The sequence below is a fragment of the Lathyrus oleraceus genome, unplaced genomic scaffold (genome assembly GCF_024323335.1).
Source record: "Lathyrus oleraceus cultivar Zhongwan6 unplaced genomic scaffold, CAAS_Psat_ZW6_1.0 chrUn0261, whole genome shotgun sequence".
Lineage (NCBI taxonomy): Eukaryota > Viridiplantae > Streptophyta > Magnoliopsida > Fabales > Fabaceae > Lathyrus > Lathyrus oleraceus.
In genome coordinates this window covers 16400-26211 of record NW_026112652.1, presented here as the reverse complement: position 1 = coordinate 26211, position 9812 = coordinate 16400, and the positions used below count along the sequence as shown (strand labels likewise).

The window sequence follows — 9812 nt, the reverse complement described above, 5'->3', positions numbered from 1 at the left end:
GAAGACAAGCATTTCAGCGTTAATTATGTTTGTTTTGCCGTTAATAAGTGAAAGAAATAAAATATATACAATCAAAGCGCATGAGATATCAGGTGCGATCATACCAGCACTAATGCACCGGATCCCATCAGAACTCCGCAGTTAAGCGTGCTTGGGCGAGAGTAGTACTAGGATGGGTGACCTCCTGGGAAGTCCTTGTGTTGCACCTCTTTTTTTGCGATTTTTTAAATACTTCTTTTTATTTCTGTTAATCGGCGTAAAAGAGTCGGAAAAAGTAGGAGAAGACAAGCATTTCAGCGTTAATTATGTTTGTTTTGCCGTTAATAAGTGAAAGAAATAAAATATATACAATCAAAGCGCATGAGATATCAGGTGCGATCATACCAGCACTAATGCACCGGATCCCATCAGAACTCCGCAGTTAAGCGTGCTTGGGCGAGAGTAGTACTAGGATGGGTGACCTCCTGGGAAGTCCTTGTGTTGCACCTCTTTTTTTGCGATTTTTTAAATACTTCTTTTTATTTCTGTTAATCGGCGTAAAAGAGTCGGAAAAAGTAGGAGAAGACAAGCATTTCAGCGTTAATTATGTTTGTTTTGCCGTTAATAAGTGAAAGAAATAAAATATATACAATCAAAGCGCATGAGATATCAGGTGCGATCATACCAGCACTAATGCACCGGATCCCATCAGAACTCCGCAGTTAAGCGTGCTTGGGCGAGAGTAGTACTAGGATGGGTGACCTCCTGGGAAGTCCTTGTGTTGCACCTCTTTTTTTGCGATTTTTTAAATACTTCTTTTTATTTCTGTTAATCGGCGTAAAAGAGTCGGAAAAAGTAGGAGAAGACAAGCATTTCAGCGTTAATTATGTTTGTTTTGCCGTTAATAAGTGAAAGAAATAAAATATATACAATCAAAGCGCATGAGATATCAGGTGCGATCATACCAGCACTAATGCACCGGATCCCATCAGAACTCCGCAGTTAAGCGTGCTTGGGCGAGAGTAGTACTAGGATGGGTGACCTCCTGGGAAGTCCTTGTGTTGCACCTCTTTTTTTGCGATTTTTTAAATACTTCTTTTTATTTCTGTTAATCGGCGTAAAAGAGTCGGAAAAAGTAGGAGAAGACAAGCATTTCAGCGTTAATTATGTTTGTTTTGCCGTTAATAAGTGAAAGAAATAAAATATATACAATCAAAGCGCATGAGATATCAGGTGCGATCATACCAGCACTAATGCACCGGATCCCATCAGAACTCCGCAGTTAAGCGTGCTTGGGCGAGAGTAGTACTAGGATGGGTGACCTCCTGGGAAGTCCTTGTGTTGCACCTCTTTTTTTGCGATTTTTTAAATACTTCTTTTTATTTCTGTTAATCGGCGTAAAAGAGTCGGAAAAAGTAGGAGAAGACAAGCATTTCAGCGTTAATTATGTTTGTTTTGCCGTTAATAAGTGAAAGAAATAAAATATATACAATCAAAGCGCATGAGATATCAGGTGCGATCATACCAGCACTAATGCACCGGATCCCATCAGAACTCCGCAGTTAAGCGTGCTTGGGCGAGAGTAGTACTAGGATGGGTGACCTCCTGGGAAGTCCTTGTGTTGCACCTCTTTTTTTGCGATTTTTTAAATACTTCTTTTTATTTCTGTTAATCGGCGTAAAAGAGTCGGAAAAAGTAGGAGAAGACAAGCATTTCAGCGTTAATTATGTTTGTTTTGCCGTTAATAAGTGAAAGAAATAAAATATATACAATCAAAGCGCATGAGATATCAGGTGCGATCATACCAGCACTAATGCACCGGATCCCATCAGAACTCCGCAGTTAAGCGTGCTTGGGCGAGAGTAGTACTAGGATGGGTGACCTCCTGGGAAGTCCTTGTGTTGCACCTCTTTTTTTGCGATTTTTTAAATACTTCTTTTTATTTCTGTTAATCGGCGTAAAAGAGTCGGAAAAAGTAGGAGAAGACAAGCATTTCAGCGTTAATTATGTTTGTTTTGCCGTTAATAAGTGAAAGAAATAAAATATATACAATCAAAGCGCATGAGATATCAGGTGCGATCATACCAGCACTAATGCACCGGATCCCATCAGAACTCCGCAGTTAAGCGTGCTTGGGCGAGAGTAGTACTAGGATGGGTGACCTCCTGGGAAGTCCTTGTGTTGCACCTCTTTTTTTGCGATTTTTTAAATACTTCTTTTTATTTCTGTTAATCGGCGTAAAAGAGTCGGAAAAAGTAGGAGAAGACAAGCATTTCAGCGTTAATTATGTTTGTTTTGCCGTTAATAAGTGAAAGAAATAAAATATATACAATCAAAGCGCATGAGATATCAGGTGCGATCATACCAGCACTAATGCACCGGATCCCATCAGAACTCCGCAGTTAAGCGTGCTTGGGCGAGAGTAGTACTAGGATGGGTGACCTCCTGGGAAGTCCTTGTGTTGCACCTCTTTTTTTGCGATTTTTTAAATACTTCTTTTTATTTCTGTTAATCGGCGTAAAAGAGTCGGAAAAAGTAGGAGAAGACAAGCATTTCAGCGTTAATTATGTTTGTTTTGCCGTTAATAAGTGAAAGAAATAAAATATATACAATCAAAGCGCATGAGATATCAGGTGCGATCATACCAGCACTAATGCACCGGATCCCATCAGAACTCCGCAGTTAAGCGTGCTTGGGCGAGAGTAGTACTAGGATGGGTGACCTCCTGGGAAGTCCTTGTGTTGCACCTCTTTTTTTGCGATTTTTTAAATACTTCTTTTTATTTCTGTTAATCGGCGTAAAAGAGTCGGAAAAAGTAGGAGAAGACAAGCATTTCAGCGTTAATTATGTTTGTTTTGCCGTTAATAAGTGAAAGAAATAAAATATATACAATCAAAGCGCATGAGATATCAGGTGCGATCATACCAGCACTAATGCACCGGATCCCATCAGAACTCCGCAGTTAAGCGTGCTTGGGCGAGAGTAGTACTAGGATGGGTGACCTCCTGGGAAGTCCTTGTGTTGCACCTCTTTTTTTGCGATTTTTTAAATACTTCTTTTTATTTCTGTTAATCGGCGTAAAAGAGTCGGAAAAAGTAGGAGAAGACAAGCATTTCAGCGTTAATTATGTTTGTTTTGCCGTTAATAAGTGAAAGAAATAAAATATATACAATCAAAGCGCATGAGATATCAGGTGCGATCATACCAGCACTAATGCACCGGATCCCATCAGAACTCCGCAGTTAAGCGTGCTTGGGCGAGAGTAGTACTAGGATGGGTGACCTCCTGGGCGTTAATTATGTTTGTTTTGCCGTTAATAAGTGAAAGAAATAAAATATATACAATCAAAGCGCATGAGATATCAGGTGCGATCATACCAGCACTAATGCACCGGATCCCATCAGAACTCCGCAGTTAAGCGTGCTTGGGCGAGAGTAGTACTAGGATGGGTGACCTCCTGGGAAGTCCTTGTGTTGCACCTCTTTTTTTGCGATTTTTTAAATACTTCTTTTTATTTCTGTTAATCGGCGTAAAAGAGTCGGAAAAAGTAGGAGAAGACAAGCATTTCAGCGTTAATTATGTTTGTTTTGCCGTTAATAAGTGAAAGAAATAAAATATATACAATCAAAGCGCATGAGATATCAGGTGCGATCATACCAGCACTAATGCACCGGATCCCATCAGAACTCCGCAGTTAAGCGTGCTTGGGCGAGAGTAGTACTAGGATGGGTGACCTCCTGGGAAGTCCTTGTGTTGCACCTCTTTTTTTGCGATTTTTTAAATACTTCTTTTTATTTCTGTTAATCGGCGTAAAAGAGTCGGAAAAAGTAGGAGAAGACAAGCATTTCAGCGTTAATTATGTTTGTTTTGCCGTTAATAAGTGAAAGAAATAAAATATATACAATCAAAGCGCATGAGATATCAGGTGCGATCATACCAGCACTAATGCACCGGATCCCATCAGAACTCCGCAGTTAAGCGTGCTTGGGCGAGAGTAGTACTAGGATGGGTGACCTCCTGGGAAGTCCTTGTGTTGCACCTCTTTTTTTGCGATTTTTTAAATACTTCTTTTTATTTCTGTTAATCGGCGTAAAAGAGTCGGAAAAAGTAGGAGAAGACAAGCATTTCAGCGTTAATTATGTTTGTTTTGCCGTTAATAAGTGAAAGAAATAAAATATATACAATCAAAGCGCATGAGATATCAGGTGCGATCATACCAGCACTAATGCACCGGATCCCATCAGAACTCCGCAGTTAAGCGTGCTTGGGCGAGAGTAGTACTAGGATGGGTGACCTCCTGGGAAGTCCTTGTGTTGCACCTCTTTTTTTGCGATTTTTTAAATACTTCTTTTTATTTCTGTTAATCGGCGTAAAAGAGTCGGAAAAAGTAGGAGAAGACAAGCATTTCAGCGTTAATTATGTTTGTTTTGCCGTTAATAAGTGAAAGAAATAAAATATATACAATCAAAGCGCATGAGATATCAGGTGCGATCATACCAGCACTAATGCACCGGATCCCATCAGAACTCCGCAGTTAAGCGTGCTTGGGCGAGAGTAGTACTAGGATGGGTGACCTCCTGGGAAGTCCTTGTGTTGCACCTCTTTTTTTGCGATTTTTTAAATACTTCTTTTTATTTCTGTTAATCGGCGTAAAAGAGTCGGAAAAAGTAGGAGAAGACAAGCATTTCAGCGTTAATTATGTTTGTTTTGCCGTTAATAAGTGAAAGAAATAAAATATATACAATCAAAGCGCATGAGATATCAGGTGCGATCATACCAGCACTAATGCACCGGATCCCATCAGAACTCCGCAGTTAAGCGTGCTTGGGCGAGAGTAGTACTAGGATGGGTGACCTCCTGGGAAGTCCTTGTGTTGCACCTCTTTTTTTGCGATTTTTTAAATACTTCTTTTTATTTCTGTTAATCGGCGTAAAAGAGTCGGAAAAAGTAGGAGAAGACAAGCATTTCAGCGTTAATTATGTTTGTTTTGCCGTTAATAAGTGAAAGAAATAAAATATATACAATCAAAGCGCATGAGATATCAGGTGCGATCATACCAGCACTAATGCACCGGATCCCATCAGAACTCCGCAGTTAAGCGTGCTTGGGCGAGAGTAGTACTAGGATGGGTGACCTCCTGGGCGTTAATTATGTTTGTTTTGCCGTTAATAAGTGAAAGAAATAAAATATATACAATCAAAGCGCATGAGATATCAGGTGCGATCATACCAGCACTAATGCACCGGATCCCATCAGAACTCCGCAGTTAAGCGTGCTTGGGCGAGAGTAGTACTAGGATGGGTGACCTCCTGGGAAGTCCTTGTGTTGCACCTCTTTTTTTGCGATTTTTTAAATACTTCTTTTTATTTCTGTTAATCGGCGTAAAAGAGTCGGAAAAAGTAGGAGAAGACAAGCATTTCAGCGTTAATTATGTTTGTTTTGCCGTTAATAAGTGAAAGAAATAAAATATATACAATCAAAGCGCATGAGATATCAGGTGCGATCATACCAGCACTAATGCACCGGATCCCATCAGAACTCCGCAGTTAAGCGTGCTTGGGCGAGAGTAGTACTAGGATGGGTGACCTCCTGGGAAGTCCTTGTGTTGCACCTCTTTTTTTGCGATTTTTTAAATACTTCTTTTTATTTCTGTTAATCGGCGTAAAAGAGTCGGAAAAAGTAGGAGAAGACAAGCATTTCAGCGTTAATTATGTTTGTTTTGCCGTTAATAAGTGAAAGAAATAAAATATATACAATCAAAGCGCATGAGATATCAGGTGCGATCATACCAGCACTAATGCACCGGATCCCATCAGAACTCCGCAGTTAAGCGTGCTTGGGCGAGAGTAGTACTAGGATGGGTGACCTCCTGGGAAGTCCTTGTGTTGCACCTCTTTTTTTGCGATTTTTTAAATACTTCTTTTTATTTCTGTTAATCGGCGTAAAAGAGTCGGAAAAAGTAGGAGAAGACAAGCATTTCAGCGTTAATTATGTTTGTTTTGCCGTTAATAAGTGAAAGAAATAAAATATATACAATCAAAGCGCATGAGATATCAGGTGCGATCATACCAGCACTAATGCACCGGATCCCATCAGAACTCCGCAGTTAAGCGTGCTTGGGCGAGAGTAGTACTAGGATGGGTGACCTCCTGGGAAGTCCTTGTGTTGCACCTCTTTTTTTGCGATTTTTTAAATACTTCTTTTTATTTCTGTTAATCGGCGTAAAAGAGTCGGAAAAAGTAGGAGAAGACAAGCATTTCAGCGTTAATTATGTTTGTTTTGCCGTTAATAAGTGAAAGAAATAAAATATATACAATCAAAGCGCATGAGATATCAGGTGCGATCATACCAGCACTAATGCACCGGATCCCATCAGAACTCCGCAGTTAAGCGTGCTTGGGCGAGAGTAGTACTAGGATGGGTGACCTCCTGGGAAGTCCTTGTGTTGCACCTCTTTTTTTGCGATTTTTTAAATACTTCTTTTTATTTCTGTTAATCGGCGTAAAAGAGTCGGAAAAAGTAGGAGAAGACAAGCATTTCAGCGTTAATTATGTTTGTTTTGCCGTTAATAAGTGAAAGAAATAAAATATATACAATCAAAGCGCATGAGATATCAGGTGCGATCATACCAGCACTAATGCACCGGATCCCATCAGAACTCCGCAGTTAAGCGTGCTTGGGCGAGAGTAGTACTAGGATGGGTGACCTCCTGGGAAGTCCTTGTGTTGCACCTCTTTTTTTGCGATTTTTTAAATACTTCTTTTTATTTCTGTTAATCGGCGTAAAAGAGTCGGAAAAAGTAGGAGAAGACAAGCATTTCAGCGTTAATTATGTTTGTTTTGCCGTTAATAAGTGAAAGAAATAAAATATATACAATCAAAGCGCATGAGATATCAGGTGCGATCATACCAGCACTAATGCACCGGATCCCATCAGAACTCCGCAGTTAAGCGTGCTTGGGCGAGAGTAGTACTAGGATGGGTGACCTCCTGGGAAGTCCTTGTGTTGCACCTCTTTTTTTGCGATTTTTTAAATACTTCTTTTTATTTCTGTTAATCGGCGTAAAAGAGTCGGAAAAAGTAGGAGAAGACAAGCATTTCAGCGTTAATTATGTTTGTTTTGCCGTTAATAAGTGAAAGAAATAAATATATACAATCAAAGCGCATGAGATATCAGGTGCGATCATACCAGCACTAATGCACCGGATCCCATCAGAACTCCGCAGTTAAGCGTGCTTGGGCGAGAGTAGTACTAGGATGGGTGACCTCCTGGGAAGTCCTTGTGTTGCACCTCTTTTTTTGCGATTTTTTAAATACTTCTTTTTATTTCTGTTAATCGGCGTAAAAGAGTCGGAAAAAGTAGGAGAAGACAAGCATTTCAGCGTTAATTATGTTTGTTTTGCCGTTAATAAGTGAAAGAAATAAAATATATACAATCAAAGCGCATGAGATATCAGGTGCGATCATACCAGCACTAATGCACCGGATCCCATCAGAACTCCGCAGTTAAGCGTGCTTGGGCGAGAGTAGTACTAGGATGGGTGACCTCCTGGGAAGTCCTTGTGTTGCACCTCTTTTTTTGCGATTTTTTAAATACTTCTTTTTATTTCTGTTAATCGGCGTAAAAGAGTCGGAAAAAGTAGGAGAAGACAAGCATTTCAGCGTTAATTATGTTTGTTTTGCCGTTAATAAGTGAAAGAAATAAAATATATACAATCAAAGCGCATGAGATATCAGGTGCGATCATACCAGCACTAATGCACCGGATCCCATCAGAACTCCGCAGTTAAGCGTGCTTGGGCGAGAGTAGTACTAGGATGGGTGACCTCCTGGGAAGTCCTTGTGTTGCACCTCTTTTTTTGCGATTTTTTAAATACTTCTTTTTATTTCTGTTAATCGGCGTAAAAGAGTCGGAAAAAGTAGGAGAAGACAAGCATTTCAGCGTTAATTATGTTTGTTTTGCCGTTAATAAGTGAAAGAAATAAAATATATACAATCAAAGCGCATGAGATATCAGGTGCGATCATACCAGCACTAATGCACCGGATCCCATCAGAACTCCGCAGTTAAGCGTGCTTGGGCGAGAGTAGTACTAGGATGGGTGACCTCCTGGGAAGTCCTTGTGTTGCACCTCTTTTTTTGCGATTTTTTAAATACTTCTTTTTATTTCTGTTAATCGGCGTAAAAGAGTCGGAAAAAGTAGGAGAAGACAAGCATTTCAGCGTTAATTATGTTTGTTTTGCCGTTAATAAGTGAAAGAAATAAAATATATACAATCAAAGCGCATGAGATATCAGGTGCGATCATACCAGCACTAATGCACCGGATCCCATCAGAACTCCGCAGTTAAGCGTGCTTGGGCGAGAGTAGTACTAGGATGGGTGACCTCCTGGGAAGTCCTTGTGTTGCACCTCTTTTTTTGCGATTTTTTAAATACTTCTTTTTATTTCTGTTAATCGGCGTAAAAGAGTCGGAAAAAGTAGGAGAAGACAAGCATTTCAGCGTTAATTATGTTTGTTTTGCCGTTAATAAGTGAAAGAAATAAAATATATACAATCAAAGCGCATGAGATATCAGGTGCGATCATACCAGCACTAATGCACCGGATCCCATCAGAACTCCGCAGTTAAGCGTGCTTGGGCGAGAGTAGTACTAGGATGGGTGACCTCCTGGGAAGTCCTTGTGTTGCACCTCTTTTTTTGCGATTTTTTAAATACTTCTTTTTATTTCTGTTAATCGGCGTAAAAGAGTCGGAAAAAGTAGGAGAAGACAAGCATTTCAGCGTTAATTATGTTTGTTTTGCCGTTAATAAGTGAAAGAAATAAAATATATACAATCAAAGCGCATGAGATATCAGGTGCGATCATACCAGCACTAATGCACCGGATCCCATCAGAACTCCGCAGTTAAGCGTGCTTGGGCGAGAGTAGTACTAGGATGGGTGACCTCCTGGGAAGTCCTTGTGTTGCACCTCTTTTTTTGCGATTTTTTAAATACTTCTTTTTATTTCTGTTAATCGGCGTAAAAGAGTCGGAAAAAGTAGGAGAAGACAAGCATTTCAGCGTTAATTATGTTTGTTTTGCCGTTAATAAGTGAAAGAAATAAAATATATACAATCAAAGCGCATGAGATATCAGGTGCGATCATACCAGCACTAATGCACCGGATCCCATCAGAACTCCGCAGTTAAGCGTGCTTGGGCGAGAGTAGTACTAGGATGGGTGACCTCCTGGGCGTTAATTATGTTTGTTTTGCCGTTAATAAGTGAAAGAAATAAAATATATACAATCAAAGTGCATGAGATATCAGGTGCGATCATACCAGCACTAATGCACCGGATCCCATCAGAACTCCGCAGTTAAGCGTGCTTGGGCGAGAGTAGTACTAGGATGGGTGACCTCCTGGGAAGTCCTTGTGTTGCACCTCTTTTTTTGCGAGTTTTTAAGTACTTCTTTTTGTTTCTGTTAATCGGCGTAAAAGAGTCGGAAAAAGTAGGAGAAGACAAGCATTTCAGCGTTAATTATGTTTGTTTTGCCGTTAATAAGTGAAAGAAATAAAATATATACAATCAAAGCGCATGAGATATCAGGTGCGATCATACCAGCACTAATGCACCGGATCCCATCAGAACTCCGCAGTTAAGCGTGCTTGGGCGAGAGTAGTACTAGGATGGGTGACCTCCTGGGAAGTCCTTGTGTTGCACCTCTTTTTTTGCGATTTTTTAAATACTTCTTTTTATTTCTGTTAATCGGCGTAAAAGAGTCGGAAAAAGTAGGAGAAGACAAGCATTTCAGCGTTAATTATGTTTGTTTTGCCGTTAATAAGTGAAAGAAA

The 9812-nt window shown here is 40.2% G+C and overlaps 33 non-coding genes and 3 pseudogenes across 33 annotated transcripts; all 36 read left to right on the top strand.

Moving 5' to 3' along the window:
• The first annotated feature begins 90 nt into the window (after positions 1-90).
• LOC127113086 (5S ribosomal RNA) lies at positions 91-209 on the top strand. The gene has a single exon (XR_007799211.1). It is a non-coding gene; the product is annotated as a 5S ribosomal RNA (ribosomal RNA).
• Positions 210-370: 161 nt separating this feature from the next.
• On the top strand, positions 371-489 carry LOC127113085 (5S ribosomal RNA). Its single transcript, XR_007799210.1, has one exon. It is a non-coding gene; the product is annotated as a 5S ribosomal RNA (ribosomal RNA).
• Positions 490-650: 161 nt separating this feature from the next.
• On the top strand, positions 651-769 carry LOC127113084 (5S ribosomal RNA). The gene has a single exon (XR_007799209.1). It is a non-coding gene; the product is annotated as a 5S ribosomal RNA (ribosomal RNA).
• A 161-nt stretch (positions 770-930) lies between these two features.
• On the top strand, positions 931-1049 carry LOC127113083 (5S ribosomal RNA). The gene has a single exon (XR_007799208.1). It is a non-coding gene; the product is annotated as a 5S ribosomal RNA (ribosomal RNA).
• Positions 1050-1210: 161 nt separating this feature from the next.
• LOC127113082 (5S ribosomal RNA) lies at positions 1211-1329 on the top strand. The gene has a single exon (XR_007799207.1). It is a non-coding gene; the product is annotated as a 5S ribosomal RNA (ribosomal RNA).
• Positions 1330-1490: 161 nt separating this feature from the next.
• Positions 1491-1609, top strand: LOC127113081 (5S ribosomal RNA). The gene has a single exon (XR_007799206.1). It is a non-coding gene; the product is annotated as a 5S ribosomal RNA (ribosomal RNA).
• Positions 1610-1770: 161 nt separating this feature from the next.
• On the top strand, positions 1771-1889 carry LOC127113080 (5S ribosomal RNA). Its single transcript, XR_007799205.1, has one exon. It is a non-coding gene; the product is annotated as a 5S ribosomal RNA (ribosomal RNA).
• Positions 1890-2050: 161 nt separating this feature from the next.
• LOC127113079 (5S ribosomal RNA) lies at positions 2051-2169 on the top strand. Its single transcript, XR_007799204.1, has one exon. It is a non-coding gene; the product is annotated as a 5S ribosomal RNA (ribosomal RNA).
• A 161-nt stretch (positions 2170-2330) lies between these two features.
• Positions 2331-2449, top strand: LOC127113078 (5S ribosomal RNA). The gene has a single exon (XR_007799203.1). It is a non-coding gene; the product is annotated as a 5S ribosomal RNA (ribosomal RNA).
• Positions 2450-2610: 161 nt separating this feature from the next.
• Positions 2611-2729, top strand: LOC127113076 (5S ribosomal RNA). The gene has a single exon (XR_007799201.1). It is a non-coding gene; the product is annotated as a 5S ribosomal RNA (ribosomal RNA).
• Positions 2730-2890: 161 nt separating this feature from the next.
• On the top strand, positions 2891-3009 carry LOC127113075 (5S ribosomal RNA). The gene has a single exon (XR_007799200.1). It is a non-coding gene; the product is annotated as a 5S ribosomal RNA (ribosomal RNA).
• A 161-nt stretch (positions 3010-3170) lies between these two features.
• Positions 3171-3293, top strand: LOC127113302 (uncharacterized; annotated as a pseudogene).
• A 49-nt stretch (positions 3294-3342) lies between these two features.
• LOC127113074 (5S ribosomal RNA) lies at positions 3343-3461 on the top strand. Its single transcript, XR_007799199.1, has one exon. It is a non-coding gene; the product is annotated as a 5S ribosomal RNA (ribosomal RNA).
• Positions 3462-3622: 161 nt separating this feature from the next.
• LOC127113073 (5S ribosomal RNA) lies at positions 3623-3741 on the top strand. The gene has a single exon (XR_007799198.1). It is a non-coding gene; the product is annotated as a 5S ribosomal RNA (ribosomal RNA).
• Positions 3742-3902: 161 nt separating this feature from the next.
• Positions 3903-4021, top strand: LOC127113071 (5S ribosomal RNA). Its single transcript, XR_007799197.1, has one exon. It is a non-coding gene; the product is annotated as a 5S ribosomal RNA (ribosomal RNA).
• A 161-nt stretch (positions 4022-4182) lies between these two features.
• On the top strand, positions 4183-4301 carry LOC127113070 (5S ribosomal RNA). Its single transcript, XR_007799196.1, has one exon. It is a non-coding gene; the product is annotated as a 5S ribosomal RNA (ribosomal RNA).
• A 161-nt stretch (positions 4302-4462) lies between these two features.
• LOC127113069 (5S ribosomal RNA) lies at positions 4463-4581 on the top strand. The gene has a single exon (XR_007799195.1). It is a non-coding gene; the product is annotated as a 5S ribosomal RNA (ribosomal RNA).
• A 161-nt stretch (positions 4582-4742) lies between these two features.
• On the top strand, positions 4743-4861 carry LOC127113068 (5S ribosomal RNA). The gene has a single exon (XR_007799194.1). It is a non-coding gene; the product is annotated as a 5S ribosomal RNA (ribosomal RNA).
• A 161-nt stretch (positions 4862-5022) lies between these two features.
• Positions 5023-5145, top strand: LOC127113301 (uncharacterized; annotated as a pseudogene).
• Positions 5146-5194: 49 nt separating this feature from the next.
• Positions 5195-5313, top strand: LOC127113067 (5S ribosomal RNA). The gene has a single exon (XR_007799193.1). It is a non-coding gene; the product is annotated as a 5S ribosomal RNA (ribosomal RNA).
• Positions 5314-5474: 161 nt separating this feature from the next.
• LOC127113066 (5S ribosomal RNA) lies at positions 5475-5593 on the top strand. The gene has a single exon (XR_007799192.1). It is a non-coding gene; the product is annotated as a 5S ribosomal RNA (ribosomal RNA).
• Positions 5594-5754: 161 nt separating this feature from the next.
• Positions 5755-5873, top strand: LOC127113064 (5S ribosomal RNA). Its single transcript, XR_007799190.1, has one exon. It is a non-coding gene; the product is annotated as a 5S ribosomal RNA (ribosomal RNA).
• Positions 5874-6034: 161 nt separating this feature from the next.
• LOC127113063 (5S ribosomal RNA) lies at positions 6035-6153 on the top strand. Its single transcript, XR_007799189.1, has one exon. It is a non-coding gene; the product is annotated as a 5S ribosomal RNA (ribosomal RNA).
• Positions 6154-6314: 161 nt separating this feature from the next.
• LOC127113062 (5S ribosomal RNA) lies at positions 6315-6433 on the top strand. The gene has a single exon (XR_007799188.1). It is a non-coding gene; the product is annotated as a 5S ribosomal RNA (ribosomal RNA).
• A 161-nt stretch (positions 6434-6594) lies between these two features.
• LOC127113061 (5S ribosomal RNA) lies at positions 6595-6713 on the top strand. The gene has a single exon (XR_007799187.1). It is a non-coding gene; the product is annotated as a 5S ribosomal RNA (ribosomal RNA).
• Positions 6714-6874: 161 nt separating this feature from the next.
• On the top strand, positions 6875-6993 carry LOC127113060 (5S ribosomal RNA). Its single transcript, XR_007799186.1, has one exon. It is a non-coding gene; the product is annotated as a 5S ribosomal RNA (ribosomal RNA).
• A 160-nt stretch (positions 6994-7153) lies between these two features.
• Positions 7154-7272, top strand: LOC127113059 (5S ribosomal RNA). The gene has a single exon (XR_007799185.1). It is a non-coding gene; the product is annotated as a 5S ribosomal RNA (ribosomal RNA).
• Positions 7273-7433: 161 nt separating this feature from the next.
• On the top strand, positions 7434-7552 carry LOC127113058 (5S ribosomal RNA). Its single transcript, XR_007799184.1, has one exon. It is a non-coding gene; the product is annotated as a 5S ribosomal RNA (ribosomal RNA).
• A 161-nt stretch (positions 7553-7713) lies between these two features.
• Positions 7714-7832, top strand: LOC127113057 (5S ribosomal RNA). Its single transcript, XR_007799183.1, has one exon. It is a non-coding gene; the product is annotated as a 5S ribosomal RNA (ribosomal RNA).
• A 161-nt stretch (positions 7833-7993) lies between these two features.
• LOC127113056 (5S ribosomal RNA) lies at positions 7994-8112 on the top strand. The gene has a single exon (XR_007799182.1). It is a non-coding gene; the product is annotated as a 5S ribosomal RNA (ribosomal RNA).
• Positions 8113-8273: 161 nt separating this feature from the next.
• LOC127113055 (5S ribosomal RNA) lies at positions 8274-8392 on the top strand. The gene has a single exon (XR_007799181.1). It is a non-coding gene; the product is annotated as a 5S ribosomal RNA (ribosomal RNA).
• A 161-nt stretch (positions 8393-8553) lies between these two features.
• On the top strand, positions 8554-8672 carry LOC127113053 (5S ribosomal RNA). Its single transcript, XR_007799179.1, has one exon. It is a non-coding gene; the product is annotated as a 5S ribosomal RNA (ribosomal RNA).
• A 161-nt stretch (positions 8673-8833) lies between these two features.
• Positions 8834-8952, top strand: LOC127113052 (5S ribosomal RNA). The gene has a single exon (XR_007799178.1). It is a non-coding gene; the product is annotated as a 5S ribosomal RNA (ribosomal RNA).
• A 161-nt stretch (positions 8953-9113) lies between these two features.
• On the top strand, positions 9114-9236 carry LOC127113298 (uncharacterized; annotated as a pseudogene).
• Positions 9237-9285: 49 nt separating this feature from the next.
• On the top strand, positions 9286-9404 carry LOC127113051 (5S ribosomal RNA). Its single transcript, XR_007799177.1, has one exon. It is a non-coding gene; the product is annotated as a 5S ribosomal RNA (ribosomal RNA).
• A 161-nt stretch (positions 9405-9565) lies between these two features.
• On the top strand, positions 9566-9684 carry LOC127113050 (5S ribosomal RNA). Its single transcript, XR_007799176.1, has one exon. It is a non-coding gene; the product is annotated as a 5S ribosomal RNA (ribosomal RNA).
• Positions 9685-9812: the final 128 nt, after the last annotated feature.